This window comes from Neoarius graeffei, chromosome 2 (genome assembly GCF_027579695.1).
Source record: "Neoarius graeffei isolate fNeoGra1 chromosome 2, fNeoGra1.pri, whole genome shotgun sequence".
In the NCBI taxonomy this organism is placed as follows: Eukaryota; Metazoa; Chordata; class Actinopteri; order Siluriformes; family Ariidae; genus Neoarius; species Neoarius graeffei.
In genome coordinates this window covers 100,969,537-100,994,197 of record NC_083570.1, presented here as the reverse complement: position 1 = coordinate 100,994,197, position 24,661 = coordinate 100,969,537, and the positions used below count along the sequence as shown (strand labels likewise).

At 45.6% G+C, this 24,661-nt stretch overlaps 1 protein-coding gene across 1 annotated transcript in view; it reads left to right on the top strand.

Moving 5' to 3' along the window:
- The window catches only part of sfxn1 (sideroflexin 1), a 76,960-nt gene that overhangs the window by 10,189 nt on the left and 42,110 nt on the right, over positions 1 to 24,661 (top strand). The gene's annotated exons all lie outside the window — the stretch shown is intronic.

The window sequence follows — 24,661 nt, the reverse complement described above, 5'->3', positions numbered from 1 at the left end:
CCAAATGAGGGAGCAGTGTTTTGACCTTCATAAGTCAGGGAATGGTTATAAAAAAAAAAAGCTACTCACCTGAAAATGTCCATTTCCTTTGTCCTGTTAGGGCAATAATTAAAAAGTGGACATCAATTGGAAGTGTTACAAATTTGCCTGGAAGAGGACACAAGTTTATTTTGCCCCCATGTACAGTGAGGAGTTGGGCAAGAGAGGCAAAAAAAAAAATCCCCAAGGATCACTGTTGTTGAACTACAAGAAAAAGTAAACTCTTGGGGTCTCCAAAACCACCATCAAACTCCACCTCCATGCCAACAGATTGTTTGGAAGGCGCCAGAAAAAAAAAAAGCCTTTTCTGTCAGTTAACCACAAACGTCAGCGCCTTAAGTTTGCGAAATGCTACGACAACTTTGACTGGAACCGTGTTCTCTGGTCTGATTAAACAAAAATGGAGCTTTTTGCCAATAAACACTCAAGGTGAGTTTGGTGTAAAAAGAAGGATGGCTATAATGAAAAGAACCCAATCCCAACTATAAAATATGATGGAGGTTCTGCAGTGTTTTGGGGTTGTTCTTCCTCCAAAGACCCTGGAGACCTTGTTAGGGTCCATGGCATTATGGACTCCATGAAATCCCAGGACAATTTAAATCAAACTCTGGCTGCCACTGAGAGGAAACTAAAACTGGGTTGTCATTGGATCTTCCAGCAAGACAATGATCTGAAACACATGTCCAAATCAACATAAAAATGGTTCGCTGAGCACAGAATCAAGGTTCTGCCATGGCCATCTCAGTCCCCTGACCTGAACCCCATTGAAAAGCTGAAGAGGAGAGAGCACAAGAGAGGGCCGAGGATCTGGAGAGATTGTGTAAAGAGGAATGGGCTCAGATGCCCTGCTCTGTATCTCCAACCTTAGAAAGTGTTGTAGGAGAGACTCCGTGCTGTTTTACTGGCACAGGGAGGTTGTATAAAAGATTTAAATGCAGGGGTGCCAATAATAATGAGACATTGTATTTTGATGAAAATATTTTTGATTTGTTTTTCTCTTAATAAATTTATTTCCATTAAACATTTGCTTTTTCTCATTTTTTTCAGTGTGAGATGAAGCGACTTCACCAAAAGGTGGATTTGTTTCTAACCCTTTTTACTCATCTTTACAAGGGGGACAATAATTGTGGAGGGCACAGTACTTGACCTCATATCCGTTAAGGCTCATTTCCAGCTTTGTAAACTTTTCAGGGATGCAGAAGTTGTAGAAATTTTCATGAATAGAATTAGGACTGTCTTTCGTTCCTGAGTTGTAAAATTAGTCTGTACATTTCTGTGGATTTGAAACTGACGGGGGCTGAGTTTGCTGTACATGGATGCCCCCATATTGATCTTTTGCTAGCAACAGCTTGTCAGCTAACTGAAGTGCTATGTATATGTAGAACCAGAGGAGGTGGGTGGAGCACAGAAGCACGGCAGGCCAGAACTGAATTCTCAAACTTTTATTTTCTGTGGTATATGTGGCTTTTCAGATCATTCACTCTCTCTCACATGCACACCCATGCATTCTGGTCGGGAGAGAGCTCCCTTTCTCTGCTCTCTCTCCTTTTATAGGGCACGGTCACTGGGGAAGACACACAAACAGGTTAATTCACGTCAGGTGCAGTGATTCTGCCACTTACCTTCCCTGACTCCGCCCTCCATTCACAGACCGACACTTGACCACGCCCCCGCTGCCACATACCCCCACCATCCGAGTCAGGCCGGGGAGCCGTCCGGCCTGCAGCTGACCACCCCCCCCCCCCCCACCCCCCCGACGGGAGAGGAAATCCGCCACGACCATCTGCACCCCTGGCCTGTGGACCACCTTGAACGGTTGGAGTGCCAGATACCAATGGGTGATCTGCGCGTTGGCATCCTTCATGCGGTGGAGCCACTGGAGGGGCACTTGGTCCGAACACAGGATGAAAGGGCGTCCCAGTAGGTAGTAGCGGAGGGCGAGGACCGCCCACTTGATGGCGAGGCACTCCTTTTCTATGGTGCTGTACTGGCCCTCATGCACCGACAGCTTCCGGCTGATGTACAGCACTGGACGGTCCTCCCCCTCCACCTCCTGTCCAGCCCCCAGCCCTCTGTCCGATGCATCCATCTGCAAAACAAAGGGGAGAGAAAAGTCAGGGGAGTGTAACAGTGGCCCCCCACACAGTGCAGCCTTTACCTCAGAGAAAGCCCGCTGGCATTGCTCCGTCCACTGGACCGGATCTGGTGCCCCCTTTTTAGTGAGATCAGTCAGCGGGCTGGTGACGTCCAAATAATTAGGTATAAAGCTACGATAGTAGCCAGCCAGCCCCAGGAACTGTCTCACCCACTTTTTGGTCTTGGGCCTTGGGCAGGCCGCAATCGCTGCAGTCTTATTGATTTGGGGACGCACCTGCCCATTGCCCAAGTGGAAGCCCAGATACCGTACTTCCACCCGCCCAATCGCACACTTCTTTGGGTTGGCTGTGACACCCGCTTGCCTCAGCGACCTAAGGACGGCCCTTAGATGTTTTAGGTGTCACGGCCAGTCATTACTATAAATAATGATGTCGTCCAAGTATGCGGCTGCGTAGGTGGCGGAGGACCCTATCCATAAGCCGCTGGAACATAGCGGGCGCCCCAAACAGCCCAAAAGGAAGTGTGACAAACTGGTGTAAGCCAAACGGTGTGGAAAAGGCCATTTTCTCTTGGGGTAACGAAGTCAAGGGGATCTGCCAATATCCCTTTGTCAAATCCAGTGTCGAATAAAAACGAGACGTGCCTAGTCGATCAAGCAACTCGTCAATACGAGGCATTGGGTACGCATCGAATTTAGACACCACACTGACTTTTCTATAGTCCTCACAGAACCAGACTGACCCATCAGCCTTGGGAACCAAGACCACCGGGCTGCTCCAGTCACTGTGGGACTCCTTGACGATGCCCATTTCGAGCATGGCCTCGAGTTCTTCCCGAACCCCCTTCTTGGGCCTGCCGCAAATTCTCCTGGGTTAGGTGTGTGAGTGTGTGGAGTTTGGCACGCAGGTCAATAACGTATTGAATTTCGTTTTTACTTGTTGAAGGTTCCTCCTCCCAATTTTCACGCAGCACATCTAGAATGCCATGCGGCTTACGGCCGTATAATAATTTGAATGGGGATAACCCTGTGGAGGCTTGTGGGACCTCTCGCACTGCGAATAACAGGGGCTCAAGCCATTTATCCCAGTTGCGTGCGTCTTCGCTTACAAATTTCCAAATTATGTTCTTGAGGGTGCGATTGAACCGTTCAACTAAGCCATCTGTTTGTGGGTGATGCACGCTGGTGTGGATAGGCTTAATTCCCAGTAACCCATACAGTTCGTGCAGTGTGCGTGACATAAACGTAGTGCCTTGATCAGTCAGAATCTCTTTGGGGATTCCAACCCGGGAGATGACGCGGAAGAGCGTTTCTGCAATACTACGTGCTGAGATATTGCGAAGAGGCACTGCTTCCGGATATCGCGTTGCATAGTCCACTAGGACGAAAATAAAGCGATATCCTTGTGTTGACCGATCTAATGGCCCGACGAGATCCATCCCAATTCTTTCGAACGGGGTCTCGATTAATGGCAGAGGGCGCAAAGGCACTTTTGGAATGGCCGCGTGATTTACTAACTGGCATTCGTGACATGCCGTACACCACCTACGGACATCACTGCGAATCCCTGGCCAGTAGAACCGGGCCATTATTCGGGCTAGTGCCTTATCCTGCCCCAAGTGTCTGGCCATGGGATTAATGTGAGCCGCCTGGAATATAAATTCCTGGCGGCTCTTTGGGATTAAAAGCTGCGTTATCTGTTGCTTAGTCTGAGTGTCCTGCGTCACTCGGGATAATCTATCTTTAATAATGGAAAAATAAGGGAATGACAGGGTGGTGTTTGTCTGGAGCATTTGACCATCGATTACTTGCACTTAGTCAAACGCATGCCGCAGAGTCTCGTCTCATGACTGCTCTAACGGAAAATCCGCGAGGGATTCCCAGAGAGAGAGAGAGGAGGAGCCTGCTGCTCCTCACTCTGACGCGGTGATGACGTAGACGGCTCTATGACAGCTGCTCCCACTGATGCCACACCGGGACCTCCCCCCGCTAAATTATGGCAGGCCCCACTCTTCACTAAATGTGCCATTAATTCCCTAAATCCCAGCCAATCAGTCCCCAAAATTATCAAGTGGGTATGGCGAGGATTAACCGCCGCCTTTACTCTAAATTTCTCCCCTTGAAATAGAATGTGGACTGACACTAAAGGGTAGTTGTGAACATCCCCGTGTACACACAACACCTTCACTAATTGTGCTCTCCCCAATGCCTCGTCTTGCACCAGGCTTTGGTGGATTGAGGTCTGATTACAGCTGGAGTCCACCAAAGCCTGATACATATCCCCTTGGATACTCACCGGTATGCGATACACTCCGGCCCGATCAAGGGCGGTCCCTGGCGCATCGGGGATCCGGACCACCGCGCCCACCTCCATCGCCGAGCACTGATGCTGGAGGTGCTCCGGCTCCCCGCAGCGCCAGCATACCGGCCCAGGCTCTCCCTCTGCACCGGTGTTTCGGAGCTCACTCACCTGGTGGGGGGGGGAAGACACAGACATGGAAGTAGGAAATGGTAGGGCACCTCGGGTGCGGAGGGCCGGCTGGGGTGGAGCCGGCCCCCGCCTCCGCGGTGGGGGAATGGGGTGAGGACAAGAAACAGAAGGGGAGAAAGGGAGAGAAGAGAGGGGAGAAGAGGAGACACGCTGTCCTGGTATCAGAACAGCCACCATATGGTCCTCCGCCAGCTCGATGGCCTGATCCAGCGACGCTGGGCGATGGCACTGGACTCACTCCGCTGTTCCTTCCGGAAGTCGGGCGATGAATTGTTCCAGCTCCACCGCCCTTGATCGGGCCGGAGCGTATCGCATACCGGTGAGTATCCAAGGGGATATGTATCAGGCTTTGGTGGACTCCAGCTGTAATCAGACCTCAATCCACCAAAGCCTGGTGCAAGACGAGGCATTGGGGAGAGCACAATGAGTCCCTTGGTGTCGCGGTTGTCGGCCCTCAGCCACCGCTGGTAGGCGTCCCGGAGTTGCTGGCCAGACGCGAACGGCCGGCTGACCTCCTCCAGGTGCAGTGCGTGGAAGCGCTGCCATTGCTGCTCCGGGGTGCGCTCCACACTTTGGAGGACGGCCCTGTGGAGGTCGGCGTAGACCAGCCGGCTGTCGGCGGGGAGCTGTAACGTGGCCAGCTGTGCCTCGCCCATTAGCAGGGGGAGGAGGCGCACCGCGCGCTGTTCCACCGGCCAACCCCATGCCTCTGCTGCCTGCTCAAAAAGAGTAAGGAAGGCTTCGGGGTCGTCATGCGGACCCATCTTCGTTAGGGTGAAGTGGGGAGGGTCCGTGGCGGTGGTGATGGTGGACCCCACCGACACAAGCAGGTGCCAGAACACCCAGCGATCTTCCTGCTGTGCCAGCACCAGGGCTTCGAACTGTTGTTCCTGCTCCTTCCAGAGGGCGACCAGTGCCTGGTGCTGGCTCTGTTGGGCCGAGGCAAGGGCATGGACCAGGGCCTTGAAGGGGGAGGACTCCATGGGGCTGTCTCCTTCTGCGCTCCGTCCCAGGTTTCAGCACCACTGTAGAACCAGAGCAGGTGGGTGGAGCACAGAAGCACGGCAGGCCAGAAATGAATTCTCAGAAACTTTTATTTTCTGTGGTATATGTGGCTTTTCAGCTCATTCACACTCTCACACACGCACACCCATGCATTCTGGTCGGGAGAGAGCTCCCTTTCTCTGCTCTCTCTCCTTTTATAGGGCGTGGTCACTGGGGAAGACACACAAACAGGTTAATTCATGTCAGGTAGAGTGATTCTGCCACTTACCTTCCCTGACTCTGCCCTCCATTCACAGACCGACGCTTGACCACGCCCCCGCTGCCACAGTATATTTTCCTCATCAAAACAATCTGTATGATCAGTGTTATGGATTTAACAAGCAAATATGGCTATACGTTGATTGATCTAACACAAATACTCGTACAGATGTCCAGTACAACATTTAAACTTAAAAAAGAAAATGTTATTTACCAGCTGGGAGGTCCGTATCGTGAAGTACCATATTCAAGACCGAGCTCACGGTATTTCACCATATGGACCGACCTTAAGCTGGTAAATAATATATATATATTTTTCTTTACCAAATTGTAACAGAAAACGAGAGCGTCCAAAAGGGAAAACCGAGCCGAGCCGCCATTTTGAATCCTCATTCACAACTGTAATGCAAATTGCTTCCTCCTCGGTATACAAGTGCACTTCCATGGCAGGAAAAAAACTACATTTTGCCGCCTATGTAGTCCCCTATTTATACAAAATTGAGTCATTCAGGATTCAGCCATGTTTTTGCTCGGCCTTAGCAAGTTACAGGTTTTTAACTTTCTCCTGAAATGTTTTCTTTTATTTTGTCTTCCTCAGGATAGTAAAACTCGCTTTCACTGTGAACACTGTCGTTATCACCATCCATGATGTAAAACTAATGCTATTTTGAATCCTCATTCACGTCTGTAACGCAAATGGCTTCCTCCTCGGTATACAAGTGCACTTCTATGGCAGGAAAAAAACTACATTTTGCCGCCTATGTAGTCCCCTATTTATACAAAATTGAGTCGTTCAGGATTCAGCCATGTTTCTGCTCGGCGTTAGCAACAGTTACAGGTTTCTAGCTTTCTCCTGAAATGTTTTCTTTTATTTCGTCTTCCTCAGGGTAGTAAAGCTCACTTTCGCTGTGAAGACTGTCGTTATCACTATCCATGATGTAAAATTAATGCTGTTCTCCTGAGAAATGTGAAAATTAATGCTGACATTAATTTGACAAATGTTGACAAAAATTACTATTATGTTTGTTGTTGTTGTGAACGAGCGAGTCGCCAGAGGTCCGTAACCGGGGTCCATAACTGGGGTCCGTATCGTAGGATACGGACCCACTCGCCAGCCAATCAGAGTGCAGGATTTGATGGAGACCGGACCGCGAAAAAAATAAATAAGTGTTATTTTATTTCAGTGGTGAACCGTTACTATTAGAGCTGGGACTTGAGCTCAGCCAAAACTTAGCCAGACACCAAAAAAGCAACAGGGCAAAGGATTTTGCAAGGGATTAGCGGCAGGCTGCCAGGCCGCTCTGTCGTGTGTCGTTGTCAATGTTGATTTTAAAAGTAACTAAGTCAATTACACAGGGAAATGAATATTTAAGTATGAGTGAAAAATACTGGGACGAGTGTGTGTAACTGACTATAACCAGTCAATTACTCTAATAATAACTAAAAGTCTTTGTGTGGCAAATAGATGATGCCGAGGAGGCGAAGAGTTCATCTGTGAGCATTTATTCAGAATGACAGGGCTATCGACACAGAGACAGGGGAAAGAACTCTGGCATCTCATTTTCCAGACATCCCAAGCATGATAAAAATAAAAATAATAACATATTTGCATACTGTAGGCAACATACTGTTCAGTAGGCTGGTTACATGACACTGTGTGAGATAAAACGTATAATACGTATAATAGTCGTGTACTTAATCCTGATCATATAGTGTAGTTTACAAATGTACAATAAATGAAATAAATCATGCAGTAATGAATAAAATATTTGACAGATCTTAAACATTTTCTTAACATAGTCAGGCAAACGTACCTGGAAAACTATGAATGACAGGGCTATCAACACATGGAGACAGGCTACTCAGATAAACACTCGACTTTTCACACAGAATTTTACGATGCTAATTTGCATATTTGACCCGATACAAACAGTGGATGTGTGTCAAAACATTCTTACATTAAAAAATAAACATCACATCTTGGGGGAAAAAATATACTGTATTTAATACTGGCTGTCTTTGAGTGGTATATCAGATATATTCCATTCAGCTAGCATGATATTGAATGAGTTGAAGACGAGTAGCTGAATGGAATATATCTGATAGACCACGAAAGGAAGCTATTATTATTATTATTATTATTATAATACACTGTCTTCGTATCAGCATTCTCAAAAGCCAACGCTAGCTTACCTGCGACTCTGTGCTGTTAGCACGGCAGTCCAGTTACCTTCCAGTCGGTGTAACAGTAGCATTAGCGAAGGCCAACGTTAGCTTACCCATGACTCAGTGCTGTTAGCACAGCAGTCCAGTTAACTTCCAGCCGGTATAGCGTTGGTGAAAGCCAATGCTAGTACAGTCAAGCCGAATATTATTATTATTATTTTTTTTTCCCTGTGTAATTTACTTAGTTACTTTTCAAATCAATATCGACAGCTACACACAACGGAGTGACCTGGCAGCCAAAATCTCCCAAAATCTTCCATTTTTAACAAAGCAAACCTGGCGGCCATGTTTATTTACAAGTTGTCACAGTCACTTGCTAACACGGAAGTTTTACGTCTCCAACATGTGACGTTATGTTGTCTTGACAACGTGTAATATTTTAACAATATTGCACGCTCATTCTCCACTGGGTAGAGTGGCGTAATATACGTAGGATAAGTGATATGATAACAATATTGAATGCTATCAATAAACCCGCGAGAAGGGAATAGAACAGGTTTTTATTCCATGGAAAAAGTGTCCTGTAGGGATAATAAGAACGAATATTGTCTATGCAGGATTCACGAAGCCAGCTTACCCCTTAGCAGACATCCCAAGCACGATAATGTCCACAGGTGTGTTACACTAATTAACGCCCCATCAGAAACAATAGTGGAACCATTAACGGAACCCAACAAATTAACATATTTTACAAGAGAGGGATTTGGGGAAGTTCACAAAAAAAACCCCAACTTTATTCATATGAAATTATGACAGTGATACATGTGCATGGAAAAAGAGTCTGGAGACAGAAATCTTAGTTCCTTGGTCGTTAGCCTGTGCTATTTGCTCTCGATAGCACTGGATTGACTGCTTTATTAGCATTCGCTAACACTACTGATGAACGCTACACTGGCTGGAAGGTGACTTCACTGTTGCATTGACGGCGCCGACTCGCGGTTAAGCTCATGTTAGCCTTCAAGAAGGCCGAGGGCGATAAATTTTTGGTCTCTCCTACTGTAAATCAAAATCTGATTGGCTAATCAGTCATCTGTCACTTCCTACGTAAACATACACTGCCATGGCCTTCTGTCCCAGCAATGAAGTCCTAACCAATGAGTGAGCAGCTCTAAACTCTTCTCAGTCTAGAGACAACAAACAAAACAATCTCATTGGAGAACTCGATTTTAATATTTTCAAGTAGTAACCCTTTCATTTCTGAGGTAAAATTGATAGAAAATGAGGCCAAATCAGAAGAGAATAATTATCATGAAATTATGAAAGAAATTAAATATAACATTTGAAATGCTGATACGTTTGGGCTTCTCTGAAGACCTAGAAGGCCCTGACGGTTCCTCTCTGCTTTATTTAGTGTTGATGTTGTGAGCAGCCATTTTGTTTTGATGTCACACGCTGAACTCAGGCTTCCAGTGTTTGCGAGTAGGAATTCCGGCATTTTCTTTTCTTCATTTTGTTTTCCGTAGTCAAACACAGAACAATCTACACCCATTTTATTTTGCGTCAAAAATATAGAATAGAATATAGAATAGAGTAGAATCTTTATTGTCATTGCACATCAAGTATACAATGAAATTGCAGTGCTTCTCCGGCCGGTGCATAATAAATATAAAAAGAAAACAGTAAAACAGTAAAGTTATTAAAGAAAACAGTAAAACAGTAAAATAGGAATAAGAAAGGAGTAAAATAGGAATAAGAAAGGAATGCATATTTACATCATTTACACAATACACTAGCATGTGAATGTGAGTGTGAATGGTTGTCTGTGTCTGTGTCAGCCCTGTGATGACCTGGCGACTTGTCCAGGGTGTACCCCGCCTTTCGCCCGTAGTCAGCTGGGATAGGCTCCGGCTTGCCTGCGACCCTGTAGAAGGATAAAGCGGCTAGAGATAATGAGAATGAGACACTCTCTTTATGAATTCAGGGACCTGATGGCCCAGGGAAAAAAACTGTTTGTTTGTCTTGCTTTTGAGGCACCTGTATCTCCTGCCAGAGGGCATGAGGGTAAACAGGTGCTGTCCCGGGTGTGAGGGGTCAGCAATGATTGCCCTCGCTCTCTTGAGACACCGTGTGCTGGCGATGTCTTCTAGCGAGGGTAGGGGACTGCCAGTGATGTGCTGTGCAGTTTTAATGACCCTCTGCAGGTTCTTTCTTTCTGCCACAGAGCAGTTGGTGTACCAAGCTGTAATGCAGTACGTCAGGATGCTCTCGATGGTGCTGCGGTAAAAGGCCACTAACAGTTTCTCCTCCAGATGGTTCCTTCTGAGTATCCTTAGGAAGTGGAGTCGCTGTCGGGCCTTTTTTACCACCGCTGATGTGTTAGCAGTCCAGGAGAGGTCCTCGGCTATGTGTGTTCCAAGGAACCTGAAGGAGGACACCTGCTGGACACAGTCCCAGTTGATGCTCAGTGGGGCTGGATCCCCCCTGTGTTTCCTGAAGTCAATCACCATCTCCTTAGTTTTGCTGGTGTTGAGCAGCAGGTTGTGTGTAGAACACCAACCTGCCAGCATGTTGACCTCGTCCCTGTACGCAGTCTCGTCCCCTCCGCTGATGAGGCCGATGACCGTGGTGTCATCCGCACATTTAATGATGGTATTGGAGGGGTGGATGGGTGTACAGTCATGCGTATACAGGGAATACAGGAGAGGGCTCAGCACACAGCCCTGAGGTGAGCCTGTGCTGAGGGTCAGGGTGGAGGAGCAGGTGGTGCCTACCTTAACCGTTTGAGGGCGGTCAGTCAGGAAATCCTTGATCCAGGCACAGGTGGAGGGGAAAAGAGCGATGTTGGTCAGCTTTTCCACCAAGATGTCAGGAATAATGGTGTTAAATGCCGAGCTGAAGTCTATGAACAGCATCCTGATGTACTGTAGCTCCCTGGCTGCTCGAGGTGGCTGAGTGCTGTGTGCAGAGCTGTGGCGATGGTGTCCTCCGTCTATCTGTTAGCTCTGTAGGTGAACTGATGTGGGTCCAGGTTTGAAGGGAGACAGGCCTTGATGTGGTGAAGGATGAGCCTCTCAAAGCATTTCATGACTACTGATGTTAAGGCAATAGGTCTGTAGTCATTGGGACACTTTGGGGCAGGAGTCTTTGGGACAGGGATGATGGTAGCTGATTTCAGGCACTGGGGGATGGTAGCCTGTGACAGTGAGAGGTTGAACGACCTGGTCAGGACTCCCCCCAGCTGGTCAGCACAGGCGCAGAGTACTTTTCCCAGTTACACTATCTGGTCCGGCTGCTTTCCTGGTGTTCACAGTCCTCAGCACCTGCCTCACCTGGTGTTCCTGTAGTGTGAGTGTGCTGTGAGTGGAGGTCTGTGGTGGTCATGCAGCTGAGTGTGGAGCCTCTGCTTCAAAGCAGGAGAAGAAACTGTTTAATTCATCAGCCAGCGATGCGTCAGCGATGGTAGTGACAGGTGTGGAGCCTTTGTAGTTGGTGATGCTCTGTAGCCCCTGCCACACCAGCCGCGGGTTATTGTTGGCAAAATGGTCCTCCACTTTCCTCTTATAAGCAGCCTTAGCAGCTTTGATGCCTCTCTGCAGCTCTGCCCTCACCATGCTGTACTGTTCTCTGTCACCTGACTTGAAGGCAGAGTTTCAGGTTCTCAGGAGTGTCTGGACATCCGAGGTCATCCATGGTTTTTGGTTGGGGTAGATCCGGATGCGCTTCTCCACAGTAACACTGTCAGTGCAGTTCTTTATGTAGAACAGAACAGTCTCTGTGTGCTCCTGTAGGTCAAGATGTTCAAATATGCTCCACTCAGTGCGCTCAAAGCAATCTTAAAGCTGGGAGAGTGCTCCTTCAGGCCAGGTTTTAATGTTCTTTGTGACAGGTTTGGATTTCTTCCTGAGGGAGGTGTATGCAGGGACCAGGAGCAGTGAGAGATGGTCTGACATGCCCAGGTGAGGGAGGGGTACTGCTCTGTAGGCTTGCTTCAGGTTAGAATAAACATGGCCTAATGTGTTCTTCCCTCTGGTGGAGCACTGTACGTATTGTACGAAGTTAGGGAGCACAGTCTTAAGGCAAGCTTGGTTGAAGTCCCCAGCAACAATAAAAGCTCCCTCTGGATGGGTCTGCATTTGTTTATTAACGGTGTCATACAGCTGAGAGAGCGCTGTGCTAACATTAGCATCTGGTGGGATATACACAGCAGCAATGATCACCATTGTCAGCTCTCTGGGCATGTAAAAGGGTCTACACTGTAGGGATCGACCGATATGTTTTTTTCAGGGCCGATACCGATACCGATTATTATGGAATTGGGATGCCGATAACCGATATGTCTCATCTCATCTCATTATCTCTAGCCGCTTTATCCTTCTACAGGGTCGCAGGCAAGCTGGAGCCTATCCCAGCTGACTACAGGCGAAAGGCGGGGTACACCCTGGACAAGTCGCCAGGTCATCACAGGGCTGACACATAGACACAGACAACCATTCACACTCACATTCACACCTACGGTCAATTTAGAGTCACCAGTTAACCTAACCTGCATGTCTTTGGACTGTGGGGGAAACCGGAGCACCCGGAGGAAACCCACGCGGACACGGGGAGAACATGCAAACTCCACACAGAAAGGCCCTCGCCGGCCCCGGGGCTCGAACCCAGGACCTTCTTGCTGTGAGGCGACAGCGCTAACCACTACACCACCGTGCCGCCCTAACCGATATGTGCAACCGATAAATGTAAACATTATAATTCACATGAAATTAAACATAGCACACACTGACACAGACCTTCATATCCATGAAATGTATGTTTACCGTATTTTCTGGACTATAAGCCGCTACTTTTTTCCTAGGTTTTGGACCATGCGGCTTATACAAAGGTGCGGCTATTCTGTGGATTTTTCTTCCACCGCTAGGGGCGCTCTAACCGGAAGTAGAATCAAAAATAAGATAGACGAAAAATCAATGCAAAGAAGAATTAGCAGATCTTTAGCAGATAGAACACGCACGACAAATTACTAACTGGTAATTATTTTCAAATCCAGCAAAGATGATTAAAGTGACTTGTGGTTTCAAACAGGAGAAATGAAGGTAAATAAATACCGGTTATTTTCTCTTGGTTCTGTTCCGTTTTAATCAGCAAAGTTGCTGCCGTGTTAAAAGGCACTGTTCGGAAAGAATCTGTTCAGGTACATACATGTACATTTACAGTACAAAATCGTTCTGTACATGCAGTAAATATCTAATTTTTCAACATAGATATCTACGGCTTATAGCCCGGTGCGGCTTGTATATCTTTTTTAAAATTTTTTTTAAAAAATAGAGCGGATGCGGCTTATATACAGATGCGCTCTATAGTCCAGAAAATACGGTAATTGTAAAATTGAACATGAAATTTTGTGCAGGGAGATGCCAGCAGCATTTGTACAATAAAGTCAAACATTAGTTAGAATAAAATGAGAAATAAAATAATAATAAAATAAATATTCACCAATAAAAAAATAAATCACTCCCTACTATATTACAGCTCACCATTTTCAGTGGAAAATAAATGAAAACACACTCTGGATTCTTTTACACTAAGAACTAAGTAAGACTTACCAACTTCAAGTAGTTTTTAAATAACAAATCAAGTGTAGGGAGCTGCCTGCAGCATTTTTTAAAAAGTAAAATCAAACATACAGTAAAGTAGGCTATCACTCCCTATTAGGAGCGGCTGCTCCTTTAAGAGTATATCGCTTTCCGAATCAGAAGCGCTAGCAAGGAGAATCACTTGCGCAAGAATTATAAATACTAGTCACACCTGGCTTGTTTAAATGTTCAAACAGCGCTTTATAAAGTTACCTAAAGGGCCCCATACACGTTCAGAAAAGTCGTCAAAATTTTGTATCAAAATTTTGATATCAACATTTTGATACAAAGTTTGATTGTGTGTAGGGTGTTTTGATGTCAAAAATTTGATGTCAAAATTTTGAACCCAAATTTTGACATATCAAATCACTTTGATATTTTTTGAAGAGTCGTCAAATTATTGATGCGTGTGTGGGGGGCTTGTGAAAGCCGAGCTGCTGTCCATGGCAAAAGCACGTTTAACTGAGCCGGATGACGAGTACCTCAACCAAGCCAAGACATGGGCACATGAATTGAAATATATGGATACCAGACAAGCGCTGTTTGCAAAGAAAGCCATAAACGACATACTGTTTGAAGGTCGATGTGGCACGCTGCACAGAAATTCGGTGCAAATAAATTGCGAAACCTCCACTCCATCCAGTAGTCGTTGCAGTACCCCCCAGGGTTCACTTGGCAACTATCCATTTCAGCCTGAATCTACATCTTCTTTCATGAGCAATTTCCAGGGCAGGCATTTCTCTCGACCGGAAACGGGTGGTGACCAAACCGAAATGTCGGAATTTTTCAGCAGTTTCGATCCCAATGCTTGACTTTCATGACATACCAAGATGAGGTGTGTCAATATTGATATAATGTCAAGATTGTTCATGTACAGTATGCACATGATTTCGTGATCCTGTAATATCGAACTCAGATTGCCACAGACAGTGCGTATTTTCAATTTTCAATTTATTTTTATACTTAAAATACTATAAATATGTTCAGTTTATTTTTATGTTCATAAATTTGAAACATAATATGAATGTTTCTTGAATAAAAGTTTACTCATCTTTATTGTTTGTTGACGCTTCAGACAAAAGATGATGGCCTCGCAAGTTTCAATAACTATCTTTCCAATTGCTTGCGGAGACGTTGCAGTCAGGAATTTCAAGTCTTCAAAAGAATTTCCAGATGCCAGGTACCTCAGTGTGATGGACAAGCGTTCACTTGGTGGTATAGATGAACGCATCACAGTGTCTTCTTTCAATATCAATGGCTTGACAAGGTCCAATAATTCATCGAAGGATGGGGCATCCATCCTAAGGAAATTACGGAAGTCCTCTGGTTCTTTGAGACGAAGTTCTCTGAGGAGGTTGACGTGACCGTACGTTCGCCATTTCAAAAACCAGTCTTTCGACCATTTCCGTCGATGCCGAGGCGGTTCATTGTCCAACGCGAACACAAGTGCTACGGCCACTGCTGCATCCATGTCAAAGTTTTTGACAATACTGAATTTTTGATAGAAAAAACATTGAATCGTGTGTGGACATTTTACATCAAAATTTTGCATCAAAATTTTGCTATCAAAATATTGATACAAAATTTTGACGACTTTTTTGAACGTGTATGGGGCCCTTAACATATACAAGTGCAGTCCGCTTTTTGAGCACAAGTCACATCATGAAGTTTACTCATCACCATAACAAATAGCCAGGAGGCTTGCGCTAGCCTACAGAACACAAACACTACGTTTTATTTCGTCTTCCCTTGACCACCTCTCTGAATGGCTGTCATTCTACTGTTCGAGTAGAACTACTGACACATTCACAACCTTTCCAGACGGGGATTTAAAAATGACTGCAGCCTACTTTATGCTGTTTCAGCGAGACTAGTTGGTTGTAGGCTAATTCAAGTGCTTCCTTCCGTAAGCTAAGTTTGCCTGGCTACACAGATGCAAATGGACAATTTTAATGAGTAGTAGATGAAGAATGTAAACATATAATGATGATGTGCTTTTGCAACTTGTGTGTTTGTGACTTATTGCGGGAAAAGCAGCGTGTCCTTACCTTGATACGGGCGCCTTGAAACGGTTCAGAGTATTTAGCTGCGCGTGTCGATTGACTATATCTCTTGTGCCAAACAAATCAGATGTTGTGGTGGGCGGGACCGTGTTCTTGAACTCAGAGAGGCGAGTGCAGGAAAGGACGTGCAGTGACAGTCGCGTTAGGAACGAAATGGCTCCAAAAAGGCATGTTATCGGCATATCGGTGGAAATTATGGCCAATACCGATAACCCTAAAAATGCAGAATATCGGCCCGATATATCGGCCAGGCCGATTATCGGTCGACCCCTACTACACTGCACAGTCATTACTTCCAGATCAGGAGAGCAGTGTGTGTGTATGACCCTACTGTTTGTACACCAGTCCATATGAACATGAATACAGAGCCCCCCTCCTCTGCTCTTACCAGAGCTTTTATTCCTGTCGAAGCGGTGCATGGAGTGGCTGGTTAGCTGAACAGCCAAGTCTGGGATGAGCGGGTATAGCCAGGTTTCCGTGATAATCATCACACTGCAGTCACGAATGTTCCGGTTGTGTGCCATCAGTAACTCCAGTTCGTCAGTTTTGTGGATGATGGACCAAGCATTTGTGAGAAAGATACTTGGTAGCGGGGGTTTGTAGGGCTGTTTTCTTAGGTGGGGTTTACATTAGACCGTATCAGCGGATCATCAGATTAACGTTTTTAAAACGATTAGCGTGCACACAGCAACACCAATACACGATTCGCGTGCACACAGCAACGCCAATACACGGATATGCTCGGCTCCGCAGGCATCCTGCGCTCCAAATCACTCCGCCCTGAACAGCGAGTGCCCTCTGGAGGGTGCGCACTCCGGCCCTGCGCAGCTCACAGAGTGCGCGAGTGAAGTGCACAAGCAGTGATTTGGGACTGAGCCGCTGTGTGTGTGATCTCAGTGCATGTCGGGCATGCGCGTCACTTACCACTTGCAAGTGGAAGGATGGCAAGCCTAAAGACAATCATAACTACACAATGGGCAGTATTTGCATCAGTATTTGCAGTATTTTCATACTTTTATACTCTTTAATGAAAGGTGATACAAGGCGGAAGTCCGCGCCGTTTTTCAGCAGTCGCGTCACATGACCAACGCCAGCGAATCAGGAAGGTGGATGTCACAGTGACGTTGTCCAATGACGACGCCAGCTAGAGCTCAGCACAGCGTATCCGCGCATTCTCAATGTTTACACAGCACCGGACCAGACACGATCTGGATTGAATACGTGGACCCTGGCGGATTCCCGTTTCCCGGCGTTTCCAGGCGTTTTAATGTAAATGGACAGTGCATCCGCGAAGAAAACGAGACAGATACGGTCTAATGTAAACTTGGCCTTAGCTGTGCTAGTAGGCCGCCCCTGCAACCCCCCTTCTGCCTCCACTCTCTGCGCCGCCTTGGCCCGACAACAATCCAGGGTGTGCCCGGCGATCTCACCATGTCCAGCGGAATGTTGTGGAGCCACTGGTAATCCGTCGTAATGTCCACACGACACGAGAATCCCACCTTCCTCAGCATAGCTGGGGTGTAGATTTGTTTTGTCTCACTCACACACACTCGTACACACAAAAACATCCATGCCATTGTGAAAACCATACACCGAAACCGAGAGCTCAGAGCTGCTGTGTCCTTGCGCGTCGCCATCTACATCACCTTGTTGTCCCCATTGAAATATCTTATCTCATCTCATTATCTCTAGCCGCTTTATCCTGTTCTACAGGGTCGCAGGCAAGCTGGAGCCTATCCCAGCTGACTACGGGCGAAAGGCGGGGTACACCCTGGACAAGTCGCCAGGTCATCACAGGGCTGACACATAGACACAGACAACCATTCACACTCACACTCACACCTACAGTCAATTTAGAGTCACCAGTTAACCTAACCTGCATGTCTTTGGACTGTGGGGGAAACCGGAGCACCCGGAGGAAACCCACGCAGACACGGAGAGAACATGCAAACCCCGCACAGAAAGGCCCTCGCCGGCCACGGGGCTCGAACCCGGACCTTCTTGCTGTGAGGCGACAGTGCTAACCACTACACCACTGTGCCGCCCCGCATCAAAAATATGAATTTGCATTTTGTTCTATACTGTATATATAATATACTGCTTATTTCATGTTTACCTGCTATACCTCAAGTGCCCTTGACTGTTTGGTTATTTGAACCAATTTATGTGTGTGTGTGTGTGTGTGTGTGTGTGTGTGTGTGTGTGTATATATATATATATATATATATATATATATATATATATGAGTGTTTAGTCTACGTCTAGTTCATATCTGGAGTGTTTATACTGTTTATATTGTCTGTTTGAGTGTTTAGTCTGTGTGTAGTTCTGATCTAGTGTTTACACTGTTTATATTGTCTGAGTGTTTAGTCTATGTCTTGTTCTTATCTTGAGTGTTTATACTGTTTATATTGTTTGTTTTTTTCAATTATTCTATTTTTATTTATTGCATTGCCTGTTTGCACCGTGGGTCAGAGAGGACTGAAATTTCATCTGTGCTGCATGTCGAGCATGTATAGCATATTTGACAATAAAGTTGACTTGTTCCGCCTCTGGCAGGTTACGTGGAGCACCAGAATGCTCCACATGGTGGGTTAATGAGCTGACTAGTTGTGCGTGTTTGAGTAGTTGTCACATGGGTTCTGAGACAAAATGATGACGCAGCCAAGAATTGCAACTTCGGTGCAAGAATGGTGGTTTATTTACAGTCCAGATTTTCCCAAAAGTGAGCAAGAGAGCAAAAATAAAAATAAAAAGTTGGAATTTCAAAATGTTAAAGTAAAGTAATGTAGGCCTATGAATTTAACAAAAAAAACAAAACAAAAATGTAACTAGACTAAAGTAGAAAGAAAATTTCCAGTCTGAAGAGCAAACCACTGCACAGCTCAGGACTACAAACCAGGCTGCAATAAAAATGGCCAGACCGTCAGCTACCTCCTTCAGGTGGGGTTTACATTAGACCGTATCAGCGGATCATCAGATTAACGTTTTTAAAACGATTCACGTGCACACAGCAATGCCAATACACGGATACGCTCGGCTCCGCAGGCATCCTGCGCTCCAAATCACTCCGCCCTGAACAGCAAGTGCCCTCTGGAGGGTGCGCACTCCAGCCCTGCGCAGCTCACAGAGCGCGCGAGTGAAGCGCACGAGCAGTGATTCGGGACAAATAGCAGGAAGTGAAAGTCCGCGCCGTTTTTCAGCAGTCGTGTCACATGACCAACATGGCATGACCAACGCCAGCGAATCAGGAAGGTGGATGTCACAGTGACGTTGTCCAATGACGACGTCAGCTAGAGCTCAGCACAGCGTATCCTCGTTTCTCAATGTTTACACAGCACCGGATCAGATACGTAATGGATTGAATACGTGGGCCCTGGCGGATTCAAGTTGTTCCGCCTGTGGAGTCGTTTCCCGGCGTTTTAATGTGAACGGACAGTGCATCCGCGACGAAAACGAGACGGATACGGTCTAATGTAAACACCACCTCAGAGGGCTTAAATAATCACTAGCCCCTCCCCCTACAATTAACACAAACAGCTGTAGACAGACAAAACCCCATTTATCCTCCATTTACATAACAATGGCAAGATTTAGGCTACGTTCACACTGCAGGCTGAAGTGACTCAAATCCGATCTTTTCGCCCATATGTGACCTGTATCCGATCTTTTATTGACAATATGAACGACACAGATCCGATTTTTTCAAATCCGACCCAGGCCGTTTGGATATGTGGTCCTAATTCCGATTCCTATCCGCTCTTTTCATATGCGACTTCAGTCTGAACCGCCAGGTCGCATTCATCCGACTTACACGTCATCAACAAGCCACAAACGTCACTATTCTGCGCTGAAGTAGGCGGCGGGTCTCTCAAAAAAAGTTACAACAACATGGCGCATAATGACATCAATGAGGGGGACGCTTCGGGCTGTGAAGGTTCTGAATCTTCTCAATGGAAGGACGCAGAGGTTAGGGAGCTGATTTCCATTTGGGGGGATGCAGCTATTCAAGCTAGATTGGATGGGTCATACCGCAACCGGGCGGTTTTACTTCCGTAAACACTGGCCATGCTCACTGCGTGTGACGTCGTCGTATCCTGCAATGCGCATGCGGAACACTTTTAGGTCGCTTTTCGTTCATACTGAGGATCACATACAAGTCGCATATATTTGTTAATGTGAACGACCTCACAAAAAAATCAGATTTCACAAAAAAATCGGAATTGAGCATTAAGCCTTGCAGTGTGAACGTAGCGTTACAAATAGCAAAAGTCTTACATTTCTCTCATACAAAACAACTGTTTACATTACAAAACCCTGGCTTCACCACAATTCTTAATTTACACTTAATTATCTTAATTGGATGAAATCATTAGCTTGTAACGAGACTGGCACTACAAAGACAGCCGGCTTCCACAGTTTGGGTCCTTTGGTTACCCAGAAGTGCTGCAGGAGAGAACAGAAGCAAACAAATGTGGCTCCTACTCACCACGCTAAGTTATTAAAGATTGTACTGAAACCCGTGTGTGTGTGTTCATTTAACTATGAGGTACTTTTGTTATGAAACTATTGCTACAAACAACTTGTGTATGCACCCACGGAGTTAGTTAGCTGGTAATTAGCAGTAGCTCAACATACAAGATATGGATGGTATCAGGTGTTTGTGTGCAGTGTGGCGCATTGGCACCTGGCGCCGGTACTGAAAGAACTCCGTGTGACAGTAGTTGTGCAGCGACTTGGGTTTATTCAGGGTGTGTATTTGGGAACACAACTCCAGCTGATCTATTTTTACATTCGCACTGCCTTGCTGGAGAAACGAGTTCACTTGTGGCAACAACTAATTAAAACACTGTTACATCTGCCATCTCATCTTCAGAAGCTCCTGGATCATCTGGCTTGTATTAAAGATGATTGTAAGTTTTTAAACTAATGACGTAATGATTCCTGTGACAGTTGGGATGTTGTTCGGTAGCATGCGTCATTTGTTTACTCCTGTTTATTTACCCAGTGCACACAACATTTATTTATCTTGGATAAAAACTCGACTCAACTTTTAAAGTCAGGTCAAGTCTTTTAGTACAGAGACTTAAACAGCATTTGCAGCAAATGTCAATGGTTCCTTGGTGGAAAAAGTCAAAATAGGGAGGAAAACCCCCCACAGTGGTGTTCAAGTCAATAAGCTGATAGTAAGTGACTACTCGAAAATAAGTATAAAGTATCTCTTACTATTAGTGGAGTCAGTACTCAAACATTTTTTACGTTTTTGGTAGATTTTGCCATGCAGACGCACAAAAAACATGTACCTTCACCTTTAAGTGAAGATTGTATTTATTAACACAGTGGTGGCCCTGATATAGTTGGCACCCAAAGCGAAATTTTCCACTGACAATCACCACAACCACAGCCACCTGCCAAACGCTGTCCTAGCAAAAAAAAAGATATATACACAGATCAGCCATAACGTTAAAACCACTGACAAGTGAAGTGAATAACATTGATTATCTCATTACAGTGGCACCTGTCAAGGGGTGGGATAAATTCGGCAGCAAAAGAAGAGTCAGTTCTTGAAGTTGATGTGTTGGAAGCAGGAAAAATGGGCAAGCATAAGGATCTGAGTGACTTTGACAAATTGTGATGGCAAGATGACTGGGTCTGAACATCTCCAAAATGGCACATCTTGTGGGGTGTTTCTGGTATGCAGTGGCTAGTACCTACCAAAAGTGGTCCACGGATCCAAAGGACAACTGGTGAACCGGAGACAGCGTCATGGATGTCGAAGGCTCATTGATTTGCATGGGGCACGAAGGCTAGCCCATATGGTCCAGACCCATAAAAGAGCTACTGTAGCACAAACTGCTGAAAAAGTTTAATATTGACACCTTTCTGTTTTAGCCAGCATTAAATTTTTCAGCAGTTTGTGCTACAGAAGCTCTTCTGTGGGATTGGACCATATGGGCTAGCTTTTATGCTCTATGTAAATCACTGAGCCTTTGACACCCATGACCCTGTCTCCGGTTCACCGGTTGTCCTTTGGATCCTTGGACCACTAAGTACTAACCACTGCATACCAGGAACACCCAACAAGATGTGCCATTTTGGAGATGTTCAGACCCAGTCATCTAGCATCACAATTTGTCAGAGTCGCTCAGATCTTTACGCTTGCCCATTTTTCCTGCTTCCAACACATCAACTTCAAGAACTGACCCTTCTCTTGCTGCCTAATATATCCCACCCCTTGACAGGTGCCACTGTAATGAGATAATCAATGTTATTCACTTCTTCACCTGTCAGTGGTTTTAATGTTATGGCTGATTGGTGTGTGTGTATTTTTATCATAGTGCCATAAAGCTAGTCTACCGGGTCATAAAAATGGTGCCTACTGCTGTCTAGCAAGGCATGCTGCAATACAGATGTGAGTAAGGAATCAAACTCTCGTGGTTACCAGAGAACCAGTGTCCCACTGTAACCCTAGCTATGTAATAGACGAGAGGCCGAGGGCTATAGAAATGGAGATCGATGCCGCCCGATGTGCCTTCAGGGCCTGGTTAGTACTGGGACGGGAGACTGCCTGGGAAGACCAGGTCCTGTCGCGGGAGTGACTTTGACTTTGATACAGCTAGTGTGCTGTCTTTATACTCATGTTAATTGTCTTTTTTTTCCTTTTCTGTGTCTCCTATCTGTTATGTCTTCTTTTGGTTGATTTTGTTTATTTTTCTGATTTGTCTTTTGGGAGCGCCATTAATCTGTGAAGCGTCCTTGGTTTGGTGAAAGGCGCTGTCTCAGCGAAATGTTGTTGTTGATTTTAAATACATGCTTTTGTAAGCTCTTGAATGGACTATTTAAAGGAGAACTGAAGGCAAATTTTTTTATCATCAAAATTCTGTTTATCTCATTTTATTAAATATAGGAATGCATTTTGGCGGCATGGTGGTGTAATGGTTAGCGCTGTCACCTCACAGCAAGAAGGGCCGGGTTCGAGCCCCGTGGCCGGCGAGGGCCTTTCTGTGTGGAGTTTGCATGTTGTCTGCATGGGTTTCCTCCGGGTGCTCCAGTTTCCCCCACAGTCCAAAGACATGCAGGTTAGGTTAACTGGTGACTCTAAATTGACCGTAGGTGTGAATGTGAGTGTGAATGGTTGTCTGTGTCTATGTGTCAGCCCTGTGATGACCTGGCGACTTGTCCAGGGTGTACCCCGCCTTTCGCCCGTAGTCAGCTGGGATAGGCTCCAGCTTGCCTGCGACCCTGTAGAACAGGATAAAGCAGCTAGAGATAATGAGATGAGGAATGCATTTTTGATCGCTATTTTGTCGCAGCTATAGCAAGTTATGAGTGTGTGAAATACGCTCTGTAATATATCAGTCCATTTGTCAAAGCAACGGCCGTAAACGAGATTCGTTGAGACCTGTGCGAGACATCGTAGGACGGAAGTAAAACGTACAGCGGAAATCAAAGTGACCAACATCTGCCAACGTTGTCAAAAGACGCGCGCGCCCTCTTTCGAATGCTGACGTAATCAAGCCGGAAGTTTTGTTTGTTTTGATAGCAATCAGGGAAGTTTGAAAAAAGTAGGCATTAATCGTCATTTAAACTCGTTTTTGTGCAATATTTTGTTTGGAAAACAGTTTTCAAAATGGCGGCACTGACACCTGGCTGTTCACGTTTCGAAGTCTCGCACAAGCCTCGTGAAGATCGCGCGGATAAGCGACGCCTGCCGTGGACCAAACGAACTAAATTCAACACGGCTAAAAACCGAATAGGCCGATAAGTATAATATTTAATTGCAATTAGTTGCCAATACAAGTCATGATATAAGGTTACTAAAACTGAAAACGTAATTGAATAACACGTTAATTAAGAAATAAAGCAAGTTTAAAAATGACTTCATTTCTCCTTTAATATGTTGCTGGCTAGCTGGCGTACTGCTACTTACTTGAAGAAAGCTTCGGCTAGTTCAAAACGTACAGTAGCAGCACACATTCTTCCCGAAATAGAAAGGCAGATCACATTACTATGTCCTTATTTTAGTTTCTTGCTGATCTGAAGCAGTATAGCCCATCTTGAGAACTTCACTCAGCTGAGACAGGTCGGCTCTTATTCCTGATGATCTTTCAATGCTAAATCAATTAAAAATGGTTCTTACATTTCTTTCCCCTAACATCTGGAAGAGTGTTCCAGAGAGCATGAGGAACATTGTTTAGTTTTATAGGCGTTCTTGTTAAATTTTTCATAGTGGTCGTGCATTTCGTCTTCAGTGTACGCTTTCTGACTCATGGATGGTAATTCCTACCTGGCCGACAGGTGATGAGTTTATGCCATCATGTGTTGTCCGTCCATCCATCCGTCTGTTGTCATCCATATTTCATGAAAATCGCTTCTTCTCTCTCAATTCTTCACCGATTGTTATTCTTTTTGGCAGGAAGGTAGGTCTGCGTGGGGTGCATAATTGCAATTAATAATGAAGATATGGAGTAATTAATCAATCCCTAACGAGCAGTTTCCACACATCACTGCTTCTCCCTCAATTCTTCACCGATTTTGATTCTTTCTGGCATGAAGGTAGGGGAACCTAGGGTGCATATAACTTCTACCCAGATTTGCTTCATTACAATTATTACTGAAGTTATGGACTAATTACGCCTTAATGAGCAGTTCAACAAAAATCGCTTCTTCTTGGTCAATTCCTCACCATTTTGGATTCTTTCTGGCAAATAGGTCGGTATTCCTAGCCTGTATATAGTGTATATAGCTTGCAACATTTATTGTGCACTTTAGATCGTTCCTTCTGGACTAGACGGGGCCGGAGTGAGCTACGCCGTCATTGACGGTCTCGTTAATCCTCCCAATACACAGCAGCACTTCATATGAGAGAAAAACAAGCATCCTTTTCCAAACGGAGCTGATTTCAGACATC